We start from the raw sequence: 14,214 nt of genomic DNA, 5'->3' as shown, positions 1-14,214 counted from the left end.
ACCCCATTGTTTGTTCCCATAGCAACATGTACTTGTCTGTCACAGAAATTATTACAGCTGTAATTTTATATTTGTGTGAGTGTGTGATCAATCGCCCCATTAGAATGTAGGTTTCATGAACATTGCATCAGTCTTTTACTCACCATTTTATCCCAAATGCCTCATGTGTGTGGCACCAAGTACTCATCCAATATATACTTGTCCATTAAATGGTTAAAAGAAAATATAAATTAAAAAACCTGCTTGAAACAGTCCACATGGTCTTACTCCCCCTATTTGGAAAAAGGAAAAGACAGTCATACAACTCTTTGTGGTTGGACATGCCAACAAGCCAGGGAAGTTTTGTACCCACCTGACCAGTTAGCATCCATCTGGCTGAGCGCTGTGCTAGATCTCCCCTTCATGGGAGAGGTGGTAAGAAGCAAAGAGTAAGACAGCAGTGTCTGTACTTCTTTCAAGTCATCTCTAATGTCACTTCCATCATTAGAGTTAGATGTTTATGTACATTTTCCTTGGAAAAACACCATTTCCTCTTTAAGAAATTTGTGGGAAACTCTTGTCCAGAAATCCACTGTTTCTATTTCATTTGTTGCTACAAAATTTTATCTACCTTTAACTGTTTTTATCATTTTAATGGAGTGTTAAAATGATAAGGGGGAAAATGTTTTATCCACCATCTTGAGGTGGAAGATGTCCATGCAGTCTATATTTCAACAGTATTTTTAAAAAATATTTTATTTATTCATTTGAGAGAGAAGAGAGGCTGAGGGAGGAGGGGAGAGGCCAAGGAAGAGGAAGAAACAGACTCCCCACTGAGCAGGGAACCTGACAACAGGCTTGATCTTAGGACAAGGAGATCATGACCTGAGCTAAATGCAGATGCTTAACCGACTGAGCCACCCAGGTGCCGCTCAACAGTATTTTCAAGTTGCTTTACAAAAAAATACCACTTGCTAATGCAACTGACAGTGAGTAAAAAAATGCACATTTTCTTCATATCTGACAATGAATGGAAATTATGGAAGGGAAGAGATGTTATGAGGGTGTTAAAGTGCAATATATATATATATATATATATATATCTTTAATATATATGTATATACATATATATTAAAGATTTTATTTATTTATTTGACAGAGAGAGATCACAAGTAGGCATAGAGATAGGCAGAGAGAGAGGGGGAAGCAGGCTCCCTGCTGAGCAGAGAGCCCGATGCGGGGCTCAATCCCAGAACCCTGAGGTCATGACCTGAGTTGAAGACAGAGACCTTAACCCACTGAGCCACCCAGGTGCCCCCCAAAATATTTTAAGGTTAAAAAACAATACTATAAATTGGAATTATAAAGCAAAGACCACCTGGGAACAGTTGCAGGATAACATAATCTGAAATAACATTAGAACTTGAGGCAAGTAAAGAACTCAATAGATTTGAAGCTATAAGCTCAATTTTTGATAAGGCAAAGTAATTATTTGCAAAAGACACCTACATCAATATATATACTATTGTCCTAATTTTTCTAACAGGAAATTATTTAGATCATCCAAGATAAAAGAGTCATGAGGTATTTCGCTCATAATCAAAGTAAATATAAAACATATTGTCTCTATTTGCTTAATGGGTGCAACTAAATTTATGATGCACATAACACCATCAGCTTAATTAGGAAATATAATTCTTACTTTCTAGTTTACCTATGGCTAGGGATCCTTGATGAAATTGTATTTTGAAAGCTTAGTCTCTTTAGGGCACCCTAGTGTGTGAAAGGCTGTAACTAGAAATTGTTCTGGGATTTTTCTCAAGTTACCTGTACCAGAAGACTTTTTATGAGTACATAACACCACCACTGCCTTAAAACAAAAAGACAATTATTAATGAGAAATAGTAAATACAGTCACTTAAGCATTGTCTGTCGGGTCGTCTTATTTAATTCAGTTTTTTGAAATGTGTGTGGATAGTATCACCCCTCTCACCAATAAACTCCATGAGAATGTGAGTATTTTGGTTTTTTTGTTTTTGAGTTTTTATTTTTTTTAACTTGTTCTATCACCAGAATTTAGACCTCGACTTGGTTCTCAATAAATATTGAATGAGTAAATAGTTTCTCTAGAAAAGTATTGAAAATAACAAAATATAATCATTTAGTTGATGTAATATATGAGCCATGTATTCAACAATAAATTGTAGTTGTCCTTTATTTTTAGGTTTGTCATATTGGTAATTTATATAAAAATGGGAAGTGATAGGTCATAGGCTATACAATAAACCAAATCCCAAAAAACGCGACTAAAAAAGTGAAATGAGTCAAAAATATAACTGCAAAAATGCAAGATAAAGGATACTTAGCATCAGTATATCTATCAAAAATATTAAAAATTAAAAAGGCTTACTGGTATTAGTTAATTTAATTTCCATAAAAGTGAATGTGATGTAACTGTCAAAATGTGTTAATTTAATCTTACACTGTATTCATTGGGCAAGGGAGGTGATGGCCCACCTATTTTTCATGACAAAACAAAGAGCGTATTTTATTCAGTACCATGAACCAGTTTAAAAGAACACTGATAAGCCATACTTTATACAGAAGAACATGACCAGAATGCTGAAAAGTAAAGGAAATGTGTTAGTTTTCAGCTAAAAGATAGAGATCTAAAGATACATTATAGAATTTCTGATCCATTGTGAATCCCCAAAAAATGAAAGGAAAGAAATGAATAATAAAACAAGGAAAGGGAAAAAAATATTAATCTAAGCTGGAAGAGTTTCCCTGAGTGGATCACAAACCATGAAAAATTCCAAAAATCCAATAATACATAGAGAAGAGCAATACTAAAAAGGTGGCCATTATAGCCATAATGGGGATAGTCAGAGCTGGAAGAGAATCAAAAGCAACTGAGAGGGAGACAATTGGGGACCAACAATATTAGCTTCCAGGTGGGTCAGCATCTGCAAGCAATACCACCATTTTCTCCATACAGCCCCATCTGGGTATCTGCATCCGTGTTAAAGCTGTGAATGGAGGAATGTGAGACAAAGAGACAGAAGAGTGCCCTTGAGGATTGTCCATAAAGGACAGGTGGAGAGAACCCATTCTCAGAAGAAAGGTGGTCTGTACCTCCACACCAACATATTTTGCCATTCCCATAAACTTGCTTCTGTCCACCCCCACCACTCAATCTGTAAAAATTAGTGGCAAAAGCGTGTAAAAGAGAATTTCTGTAACCAAAAGGAAGCAGATTTACTTTATATTAAATTTAAAGTTGTGAGAGCTTTATGAAGATATCAAAGTCATAAAATTCAATTAAGTCATGTGCTTCCAGTAGGAATATGGGGGTAGCTGAGATTTGAATAGCTTCATACTTTTCTGAAAAAAAAGAAAGAAAGAAAGATGAAAAGCACACACAAATTATGTGTTTATTTAAGCTTGAAGAAAACTTAGAAGCTTCAAATTGCAGGTAAGTAAGGAAATCAGAGGCTGGCAGGAAGCCTATAAGGAAGTTGAGATGATACTGTGAGGATAAAAGGGACTGCAAAGAGTCTAATCAATGGAAGTTCTCAGAAATCTCTAGAAAATTAAGCAGTAGGAAAGCATATCCAAGAAGCAAGTGCTCTGAGTTCAGCTGACGTGGGAGAGTTTAAGCACTGGGGAAGGAAGGAATAGGTTTACAGAATGTTCAGGAGACTCAGAGGAAGTAGAGTTAAGAAAATATCAGAAAATAAGTGACAAGATCTGGGTCACTTATTGATGGCAGCCTGTGAGAACAGAGCTGAAGGAATAAGCTCTGAACCTAGATGGGCTCTGAGAATCAGCAGGGGGAGGGGTGGCTGGGTGGCTCAGTTGGTTAAGGTTAAGCGTCCGCCTTTGACTCAGGTCATGATCCATGGTCCTGGAATGGGGCCCCGTGTCAGGTCTCCCTAAGGAACAGGAGCCTTCTTCTTCTTCTCCCTCTTCCCCTCCTCCAGTTGTCTCCTGCTTGTGTTCTCTTGTTCTCTTCTGCTTACTCTGCTTTCTCTCTCTCTCAAATAAATAATCTTTAAAAAAAAAAAAAGAATCAGGGAGGGGAGACTCAGTGATGCCATATTATCAGAAGGAAACAATCTATTGATGTAGAAGGGAGTGGGGAACACTTTAGCCTGAAGACTGAGAAACCTCTCTGCCCCCATCTCCCCACTTCTCTGCAGAAGTCTTGTGTTAAGAGTTCAAGGAAATCCAACTCATCTATTTATGAGAAAGAAAAAGAATATCCATACAAAGATGCTATAAGTAAAAAAAAAAAAAGAAAGAAAGAAAGAAAGAAAAAGAAAAATACAACTTAATAAAAGAGTACAAATTATCTACAGATCATAAAAAATTCTGTAGAAAACAATTCTTTTTCTCTAGCTATGGATTGGTTAATTTATCATTCTATCTGCCTTGTCTCACAAAGAACACCATGAGAAGAAAAAGAAAGCAAGGGGTGGAGGACAGACTGGGAGATACCACCCAACCTTCTCTTCCCTTCTCCTTCTGCTCCACGATATTGGAGCTGAAAGTCTATGTACTGCCTGGAGGAGATAAGTTTGAATCAAATAGATTATAATTTTTTCAAACTTTGAAACAGGTTTCTGCTGTAATGAGGTGTTTTGTTTTGTTTTGTTTTAATTAAAAAAAGTAAAAGAAAAGATAGGGAATCACAGAGAGATGTCCTTTTGGAAGTTCTTTATTCAGCTGTTGACAGGAATTGACAGAGCACAGTAGGAAGCAGTAATTGAGAAAATAAGAGTTTTACCTTAATCAAACTGATCACATGATCTCATTTGATTTCACAGCATGAATGCAGATTTTAATATTTCCCAATTTTATGGTCAAGAAATCTTGGACTCCAGAAAGTTAAGCTTGACCATAAGTGAACTGGCTGATACACCAACCAAAATCTTCAAGCTTGAATGCCTTGCTATTTTACTCTCCTGCTATCTTGAAAAGTGTATAACCAATATAGGCCATTTATGTCCTTCATTAATATAATAAATTTCACTATATCCTCACATTTCAAACTACTTTCTATACATTTAATGTTGATTTCAATTACCTTTTCCCTGAAACCTACAATCCCTCAGTTATAATTCATCTTCCCCCACCGAACTGATCTCTTCTCCCACAATTTCATAGAATGTTAAGACTTTTGTTCTAGTCTACTCATGATAGTGTATGTGTGTCTGCTCTTTTCCCACTGGATAGTTTCTTAGTAGTAAAGGCTCAGTATAATACCTTTTTAGATTACTAATAGTACACAGTACATTATTTTGTACCTAGTAAATATTTGAGTTTGTTTAAATTTAATAATACATACAAGTACTTTAAAGGTTTTGAAGAATAAGGCTATTGAGTGCTTAATCCTGGTTTGATTTACGGACTTTTACCCATAGTATTAATTGTTCACTAATTTACTTATTTGAAAGGATGAATTGGGTGTTAAATGGTAAGGAAAATAAAGGTTAGGGAAATTTAATATAAATATTAATACAAAAATAACAGAATAAACTATTAAACATATAGACAAACCTTGGAAATGTTTGCTCATTCTCTGCAATGGATTGGGCATTATCTTAAAGCAGATCCACAGGAAATGACTAGTATCTGCATAAAGTCATCTGCTTGTTACCTCTCATAATGGTTAATTTATATGTCTGTTTGACTGGGACATTGGGAGCCCAGATCTTTGGTTAAATCTCATGCTGAATGTGTCTGTGAAGGTGTTTCTGGTTGAAATTAACTTTTGAATCAATAGACTGAGGAAAGTAAATTGCCCTCCTCAGTGCTAGTGGGTTTCATCCAGTCTGTTGGAGACCTGAGTAGAACAACAATAACAAACAACTAAAAAAGTCTCTGATTGACTGTTGTTGAGCTGGGACATCACTCTTCTCCTACTCAGACTCAGAACTGAACCTAAACTTACACATCAGCCCTCTTGAGTCTTCAGCTGCAGACCTTGGGACATCTCAGATTCCATAACTACTAGCTCTTATCTCCCTTTCTCTATCATATCCAATTAGTTCTATTTTTATGGAAAACCGAGGCTAATACCCCCCTGAGACCCCTGTGTGAATCTTTTATTGGTATAAGCAAATCACCACAAATTTTGCAATGTAAAATAATAGTCATTTATTATCTCACAGTAGATCAGTAGTCCAGGCACAACATAGCTGGGTGTATTGCTGTAATAAGACACCTGCCATGTCTGCAGTCTTATTTGAGACTTGGAATCCTCTTCCAAGCACATGTGGTTATTGGCAATATTCACTTTCTTGCAGCTGTATAAGTCATGGTGGCTTGTCTCCTAAGGGCAGAAAGAAAATGTCTCTGAACTCAAGGAAAGACTAATCTCTCTTTTAAAGGGTTCTCTTGATTTGGTAACACCCACTGGATAACTGCCTTTTGAATAAATCAAAGTAAAACCAACTAGGTACCTGAATTATATCTGAAAAATTTGTTCATTTTTTTTAATTCATAAAATTTTGCTTACCTAACCCAGTTAATTGTTTTAGATGGTCTCTGAAATGTTCTTTGAGTCTTCCTTGCCTCTGAAGGTTTGCTAATATAAAAATTTTAGAGAGCCTAAGAACTTCAAAAATTAAATGCTTCTCAAAGTAAAAGATCCACAGCAGTATCCAGAATCGAACATGAAATATCAGACTATCAGGAAAAAATAAATAAATAAATAAATAAAGCCCCAGAAAAGACTGAAATGAATGTCGGCAACAGCAACTTTATTTCTTACTATTCATTAGAGCAAAGGGTGTTCTATAATCTACATAAAGTGAGGTTAAATACATTTAATATATCCTGTCAAATTAATTCATCCCTCTTTAAAATAGAAAGGTGTAGTTAAGACATTAAAAATGCATTTATTCTTTTATTCTTTATCATACTGAGCAAAAAAATAAAATAGAAGATGGATTTCTATCTCACACTGAATATTTTCTTTAAGACCTAAGGAAAATTATTTTATAAGGTACTCAGACTGCCAAGCACATAACTCAAACTATCACCATGATTTCTATTTTGAAGATGATGGTAACTTTCATGGCATGCAGTGCTTTTCATTATGTAACAATGTTTATGAAGAACTCTAGTTATTTCAATTTCCAGGAAAAGAAACTATTTTCTATCCTAAATCTTTGCTTCCAGCACACTGTGTGTGACATTTATTGCCAATTTGAGTAGAATAATCATTTTTCAATCATTTCTTGATTTTTTTTTTTTTTTTAAGTCTCATGTGGAAAACTACACAAAACAGCCTGGCAAATCAGTTGGATCTTCTCTAGGAGGTATTCGCATGAAAAGTTAAATTAATTTCACTTTATTGGTCTGCCATCTTATCTCCATCTCTTCTCCTGTACCAGAGAAACACATTGCATATGGCAGATTATCCAAATGAAATTCAATCATTTAGCAGTTAGTTTAGTTCTGATGGTATCTGACCACAGTGAATTTCCTTCTCGTTTATTGCTGGGAAAATACAGTAAAGATCTTTCCAGAAATTTGAGTGGGTAGGTCATAAGAAAGACCCATTAATTTCCAGCTCAGGTTGTGATCTCAGGGTCATGAGATCAAGACTTGCGTTGGGGCTCTTTGCTCAGTGAGGAGTCTGTTAGAGATTCTCTCTCTCCCTCTTCCTCCACCCCTCCACCCACTCATGCCTCTCCTTCTCTGACAAACAAACAAACAAATAGATAAATAAATAAATCTTTATAAAAAGAAAAAAAAAGACCCATTACTAAATGGATTTTGAATTACTAATTATCTGTAGGATTTTGGTGTGATTGCTTAAAAAGAAAACAAACAAACAAGAAAACAGTGGATGGAAAAGGAAAGAAATGAGAACATAAGGCATATTTTAATTACTTGAAAAAATTATATTGAATTAATCACATCCAGTCATCATTCTTTCAAAAACTAGCTCACCAGGAATAACATTTACAGTGTTACATAGGACCATATCCTTGGAGAAAATTTTCAGTTTTTTTCTCTAATCCACAGTCACTTGTATATTATATAAATCTTTATATACAGTAATAGTCAGGAACCCAAGCAATCTATCATATTTGATCAAGACAAGCATAAATCACTTATTCATGATTTACCATTCCTAACTTGATTCATTGATTCATCGCCAGACAAGACAAGGTCAGTTAAAAAAAAAAAAATGATTAAGCTTCTTGCCCTTAAGAGAGAACAGCTTAACCAACAAATTCATCTTCACATCTGACCTCATGAATCTTGACACTGGGAATACTGTGAAAATAGAAATAGCCCTATAGATGGTCCCTCAAGTAGAAAAGTCAGTGTAAGAGAGAAAATAGTAGAAAGATTAACAATAAACTTACCATGAGTATGTCATAGCCATCTTACTTGTCACCATGAGACAATCTGAATTGGTTAACATGCAATTACCTATTTTTATCACTATTTATTTTCAATAAATTTGCTGCTTTAGCTCATGGGGTTTTTGTTTTTTTGTTTTGTTTTATTTTGTTTTGCATGTGTGTGTCTTTTTTTTGTTTTTTCAGTTTTACTTCTCCCTAATTTCCTACCGTGCAGCATCCTAATTTTTCACATATACCTTCATCTCATTTATGTAATGATGTTTAGCCATGGATTTGGTAAGCTGAGTTGTAGGGAAATAGTAGTATCTTCTAAATATCCCCATGAGATGCCACAAAAACCTATAATCAGGTAGCCTGCAATGTAATAGATTTTTAATCCTGACTTACAGGGTCAGAGAACTCATCAATTTTCTTAATTTTTCCTTGGGTTCCCCACCCACCTTCTGCACTTATTTCAAATACAGAAATATAAACAACAAACTTCTACTTAGTCTTAGCTCAGGTTGCTATAAAAAATCGTAGACTAGTTGGCTTAAGCAATAGATACTTATTTCTCATAATCCAAGGCTAGTGTGGGGCTAGGATGACCAACATCCAAATGCCAGCAGTTTTGGTTCCTGGCCTATAGGTCATTGGCTTCTTGCTGAGTCCTCAATGGCAGGGGAAAAAGGGAGCTCTGATATTTCTCTTCTTATAAGGGCGCTAATCCTCTCATGGGGCATACCCTCATCTAAACCTAATAATCTCCCAAAGGCCTTACTTCCAAATAGCACCACATTGGGGATTAGAGCTTCAACATACAAATTTTGGGGACATAATTCAATCTGTAGCATATACCCAGATCATATAGTATATGTGTTGCTTTAAATGTAGAAAATAAATCTGATAATTATATTCTGTTACAACATGCCTAGATTGCTGAACTGATTTTTCATGGAGTTCTAGATAATTTTCAAATTTCTTAGCATAAAATTACAAGAATGCTTTTGCTGCCTGACTCCAGTCTACTTGGTTTCTATATACCCTCCCCTCTGGCATTCTGCCTTCTAGCTGCAATGTGTTTCCATACCCTTCACTCAAAATGTCTGATTCTTTCAACTGTTTTTGCACATACTGTTTCCTCTAGCTGAACTGTCCTTAATCCCCTATGCATTATGATAAACCCTTATCTGTTCTTCAAGACCAAGTCCCACCAAAGTCTTTCCTGACCCCTCCTCTCTCCCAAAAGAGTTAATTCCCTTCTTTACTTCCATCTCGTTTTGTTTATACATCTACCACAACACCAAAGCCATGAGTTTTCCAATTATTTGGCTATATGCCTATCTCTTCTATTAAACTATGACATCCTTTAGGACAAGGATAATTGATAAGAAAACCTTTTAATTCAGTGAAAGCAGAACTGTGCCTAATCCACAGCAACACTCACTATATGAATGGAGGAAGGAAAGAACTATTAACTGAGTCCACACAGAACAGTAGGAGACTAGTTGATTCCCATTTCTTGTTCCATGGGTACTTGCCCTGTTTTGCACAATCTCCAGTTTCTAGTCTCTTTAGTTTTGCCTGTGGATTGTACTATTTCAACCTTGCCAACCTAGTACTTGGTTTCATCCTCCCTTGCTGCCTGCTGTAGGAGAACTAGATATTCTAACTCCTACATCACATAAGTAGTGTTTTCTAAATTTGCTTAACTATAAAGCTCCATGATGGTTCTTATTAAAAATACAAATTCTTGAACCTAGCTTCAGATCTACTAAATATGAAGCTTCAGGAAGTGAGTTCAATAATCTGCATTTTTAAACATGTTTCCCAGATTATTCTGAAGAAGGTAAGTAAGAATACACAAACAGAGGGTAAAAAGGGATGTTCCTTCTGTTTGGGGACAATTTCTTCCTCTAGTGGTCAATGTCTTAGCTTGGGACCTCATTAAGCAATAGTTCAGCTTCTTGAGACTGAGAAAGAAGCTTCACTTGAATGTACTTGAATGTACCTGTACTCCCAGATGCTCTCCAGAGTTCTGTTCTTAGGTGTTGCAACTGCTGCTGCCAAGTTCCAGAACAGCTCTGGGTATTGGCAGTCTGCAAACTGACTCTGATGAGCCGTGACAGTTCCTGTTCCGTGGGTGTATCCTTAATCAGACTAGACCCTGAGGACGTATGGATTCCCTATAGAAAGTACAGATAGAGTGTCACTCAGGGTTAAAAATGAAAATGCAGACTAAGTACTTAGCATAGAGTCTGGTGCAAACCAAGCATTTAATAAATATTACCAATTACTAATATTTCTGTTGTTGGACAGACCGAATATATTTCTTTCTTTGATCCCAATCCAAGAAAACCTATATTATATAGATTTTTAACATAATTCTTGGAAATTTAAAAATATCCTAATGCTCCAAATGCGTTTGGTTATTTAAATTAGTTTTGATTAATCAGAAAATATGGGAGTATATTTTCCACAGAATGCCAAACTCACAGAGTTTAAATCATAACATTCAGATTGCAGAGACCATATACTTGTTTTAATGATCCAATAGGCATAATATTGTTTTAAAACAGTTATGAATACTAAATATCAATGCTTGTACTAATTAAGTATTACTCTGTAACAAATCGCTCCAAAACTCAGTGACTTGAAACAATCGCCATTTATTATCTCTCATGAATCTATGACTTGACTATGCAGACTGGTTCAGGCTGAACTTGGCTGATCTGGGCCTGGCTCGCTTGTATATTTGTTGTTAGCAGGAGGGTTGCTGGGGATAGCTTTCATAGTGTTGCTTCAGCTAGGTTGTTTCCCTCAAGAGCAAGAAGACCATTTCAAGTTTGTTCGAATGGTGGTCTCAGGGGTACAAGGGAGAAAAAATAGATGCAGTCTCTCTCGACCTAAGTTTGGTCAAGACCAATGACAAAAATGACTAATGATGTAACTAAAATGATAATACAATGCCATTTTTGCCATATTCATGGATTAAAATGAATTATAAGGTCAGCATAGATAGATCTAAGGGGTAAGATATAAACTTCATCTTTGATGCAAGTTGCTGAAAAGTATTTTTTCAAAGGATACAGGGAGACTATTATCTGGATACTCAATGTAAACTGTTTGTCACATTAGTCATTGTGACAAAATATCTCATTTTTAGAGTTTTCTGAAATTAAAAAAAAAATAGATTCAGAGATATGATCAAAATCATGCTCTTCCTTCCATTATCACCCAATTGGTTATAATAAAGCCACAAAGCTATCAGATAAGGATTGTTCATTTTATTTATTTTTTAAGGTTTTATATTTAAGTAATTTCTACATCCAACATAGGCCTTGTATTCACATCCCTGATATCAAGAGTCACATGTTCCACCAACTGAGCCAGTCAGGCACCTTTCATTTGTTCATTTTAGAATAATGCTAGTATTAACCCAATATGGTTGTTAAGACTATTACATAAGATATCATCATATCAGCTAACACCTAGCAATGTGCCCAGGGACAGGGAAATATATACAGATTTTGAGGTGAGTAAAAATAGCGAACTGTTATTTCTATTTGCTTTCTTATTTTTTTTTTTATTTTTTTTTAAAGATTTTATTTGTTTATTTGACAGACAGAGATCACAAGTAGACAGAGAGGCAGGCAGAGAGAGAGGGAAGCAGGCTCCCTGCTGAGCAGAGAGCCCGATGCGGGACTCGATCTCAGGACCCTGAGATCATGACCTGAGCCGAAGGCTGTGGCTTAACCCACTGAGCCACCCGGGCGCCCTCTATTTGCTTTCTTTATAATATTTATTAACTGGAGTCCTCAGTTTTTTTTTTTTTTCTTTGCGTTCCTCCATGTATCATCATTACACTGGTTTTTCATGATGTTAAAATTATTTGGTAATCTTTAGCAACATTTGTCTTTTTGAAATGTGTTTTCCACTTGATCCCTTTGTCTTGACTGTCGGGTAAGTATCTTTGTTGTTCTTGTTTAGATTTTGTTATTGTTGTTGCTGCTGTTTTTTTTGTTTTGTTTTGTTTTTGTCAATGGAGCTTTGTATTTGTAAGAAACAGAAACTAACTATGGCCAATTTAAATTGAAAAAAATGTTTTCGAGGAATATTGAAATACAGAATTAACAAAAGTGTTGAAGAACCAAAGCCAGAAAATGAGGGCAAAAATGCCCAGCAAAATCATCTCAAATGTCTCCAATAACTCCAGCCAAACTCACAGGCTTCTTGACCACACAGTGGGTGCTCATGAACAATTCCAAACTCTCATCTGAGCTTCATGTCAAAACCTCAAGATACAAAATCATATGCTAGAACATCTGAACTTATGCTAGGACTTTGTCACGTAGCCTCATCACAGCTACCAGCAAACTGAAAGTAAGACCATCTTCCTGTTGTCCATTGTGGAAAACAAGGCTTCGCCGTTGAACTTTCTTGAAGTCCCAACTAAATAAAAGTATGTTTGGATTCTGAACAGATTAAAATAAATGCCCGTGGGGGTGCCTGGCCGGCTCAGTTGATAGAGCATGGAATTCTTGATTGATCTCAGGGTTGTGAGTTTGAGCCCCACATTGAGTGTAAAGAGTACTTAAAATATTTAAAAAACAAAAAAATAATAATAAAATAAAACAAATGTCCATGTAATCTACTCCATTAGTTGCTGCATATACACAATACCCTTCTGGATACATTATATTTCAAAAAATAATTCTATACTCTAACATAAGGCAACTACTAAGTCTTACATAAACTTACATTGGTCCCAAAGACAGACACTCAATAGTTTGTCTGATTAATATACATTTTTCCCCATCTATTGTGTTTCCCACTTCAATATTCTGAAGCCCGTGTGTGTGTATATGTGTGTGTTGGAGTGGGGAAGGGAATCTGTAAAGTTTATCAACAATAACCTCTTACACTGTCAAAGAGGAAAAAGAGTAAAATCATCTATATAAAATATGTAAGTATGCATTTTTACTACAGAAGAAAATATGGTTAGAAGTTATAGTTTAATTTTACAGAATTGATTATAAATCATAATTAGTATTTATGTTTTCTTTCTACATTAATAATTTCATGTTCACACTTTTCCAGCCAAAATCTAACTTTCTTTTTGTCTGTTTGCCCCAAAGCATGTGAAATTCAAAATAGTATTCAAAAACTAATGCTATGTACCCCGTGAAAGCATTTCTCTTTTGGGTACTTTTGTGTTGTCTATTGCTAGATTTAAAAGAAAAAAATGATGCTGAATTTAGCAACTTAAAACAGTAAGATTCATTATTTCATATCTTACAGAAATTCAGGTACAGCTTAGCTGAGTCTTCTGACTCAGGGTGTCCCATAAAGCTGCAATCAAGGTACTGGCTGAGTTGGAGTCTTACCTGAAGTTTCTAGTGAGGGATGATTCACTTTTCAGCTAATTCATGTAGTTATCGGCAGAATTCAGTTTCTTGTGGGCTGCTGGACTGAGAGCCTCAATTCCTTACCATGTGACGTTCTCTATAGAGCAGCTTACGACGTGGCATTTGCCTTTCATCAGAAGAAAGGGAGGGGAAAATAGAGGTAAGCAAAATTGAAGCCAGAATCTTTTTTAATCTAAGCTAGAAAAGGGTATCGCACCATTTTTGCTGTATTCCATTCATCACAAGCAAAGCGTTAGGTCTAGAACACACTCAAGGGGAAGGGATCACAAAAGGACACTGAATTCCAGAAGGTGTGGATCATGGGAACCATCTTCATAGCCGCATTCTACCAGCGCTTAGACCCGTAATCAGCAGAACCCAGTCTTGGGTACAAAAAGCAGTGGTGATGCAACATGGGGGCTTAAGTGGGTAGAAGAAGAATCAATGAAACAAGACGGAAT

At 35.8% G+C, this 14,214-nt stretch overlaps 1 long non-coding RNA gene across 1 annotated transcript; it reads right to left on the bottom strand.

Moving 5' to 3' along the window:
- Positions 1-6,147: 6,147 nt before the first annotated feature.
- LOC116601002 lies at positions 6,148-13,950 on the bottom strand. Its single transcript, XR_004289883.1, has 3 exons — positions 13,733-13,950; positions 10,357-10,531; positions 6,148-6,316 (listed from the first exon to the last, which is right to left on the bottom strand). It is a non-coding gene; the product is annotated as an uncharacterized LOC116601002 (long non-coding RNA).
- Between the last annotated feature and the right edge of the window lie 264 nt (positions 13,951-14,214).

The sequence above is a fragment of the Mustela erminea genome, chromosome 1 (genome assembly GCF_009829155.1).
Source record: "Mustela erminea isolate mMusErm1 chromosome 1, mMusErm1.Pri, whole genome shotgun sequence".
In the NCBI taxonomy this organism is placed as follows: Eukaryota; Metazoa; Chordata; class Mammalia; order Carnivora; family Mustelidae; genus Mustela; species Mustela erminea.
Note: the sequence above shows the minus strand (reverse complement) of the source record. Positions and strands in the feature narration are given on the sequence as shown.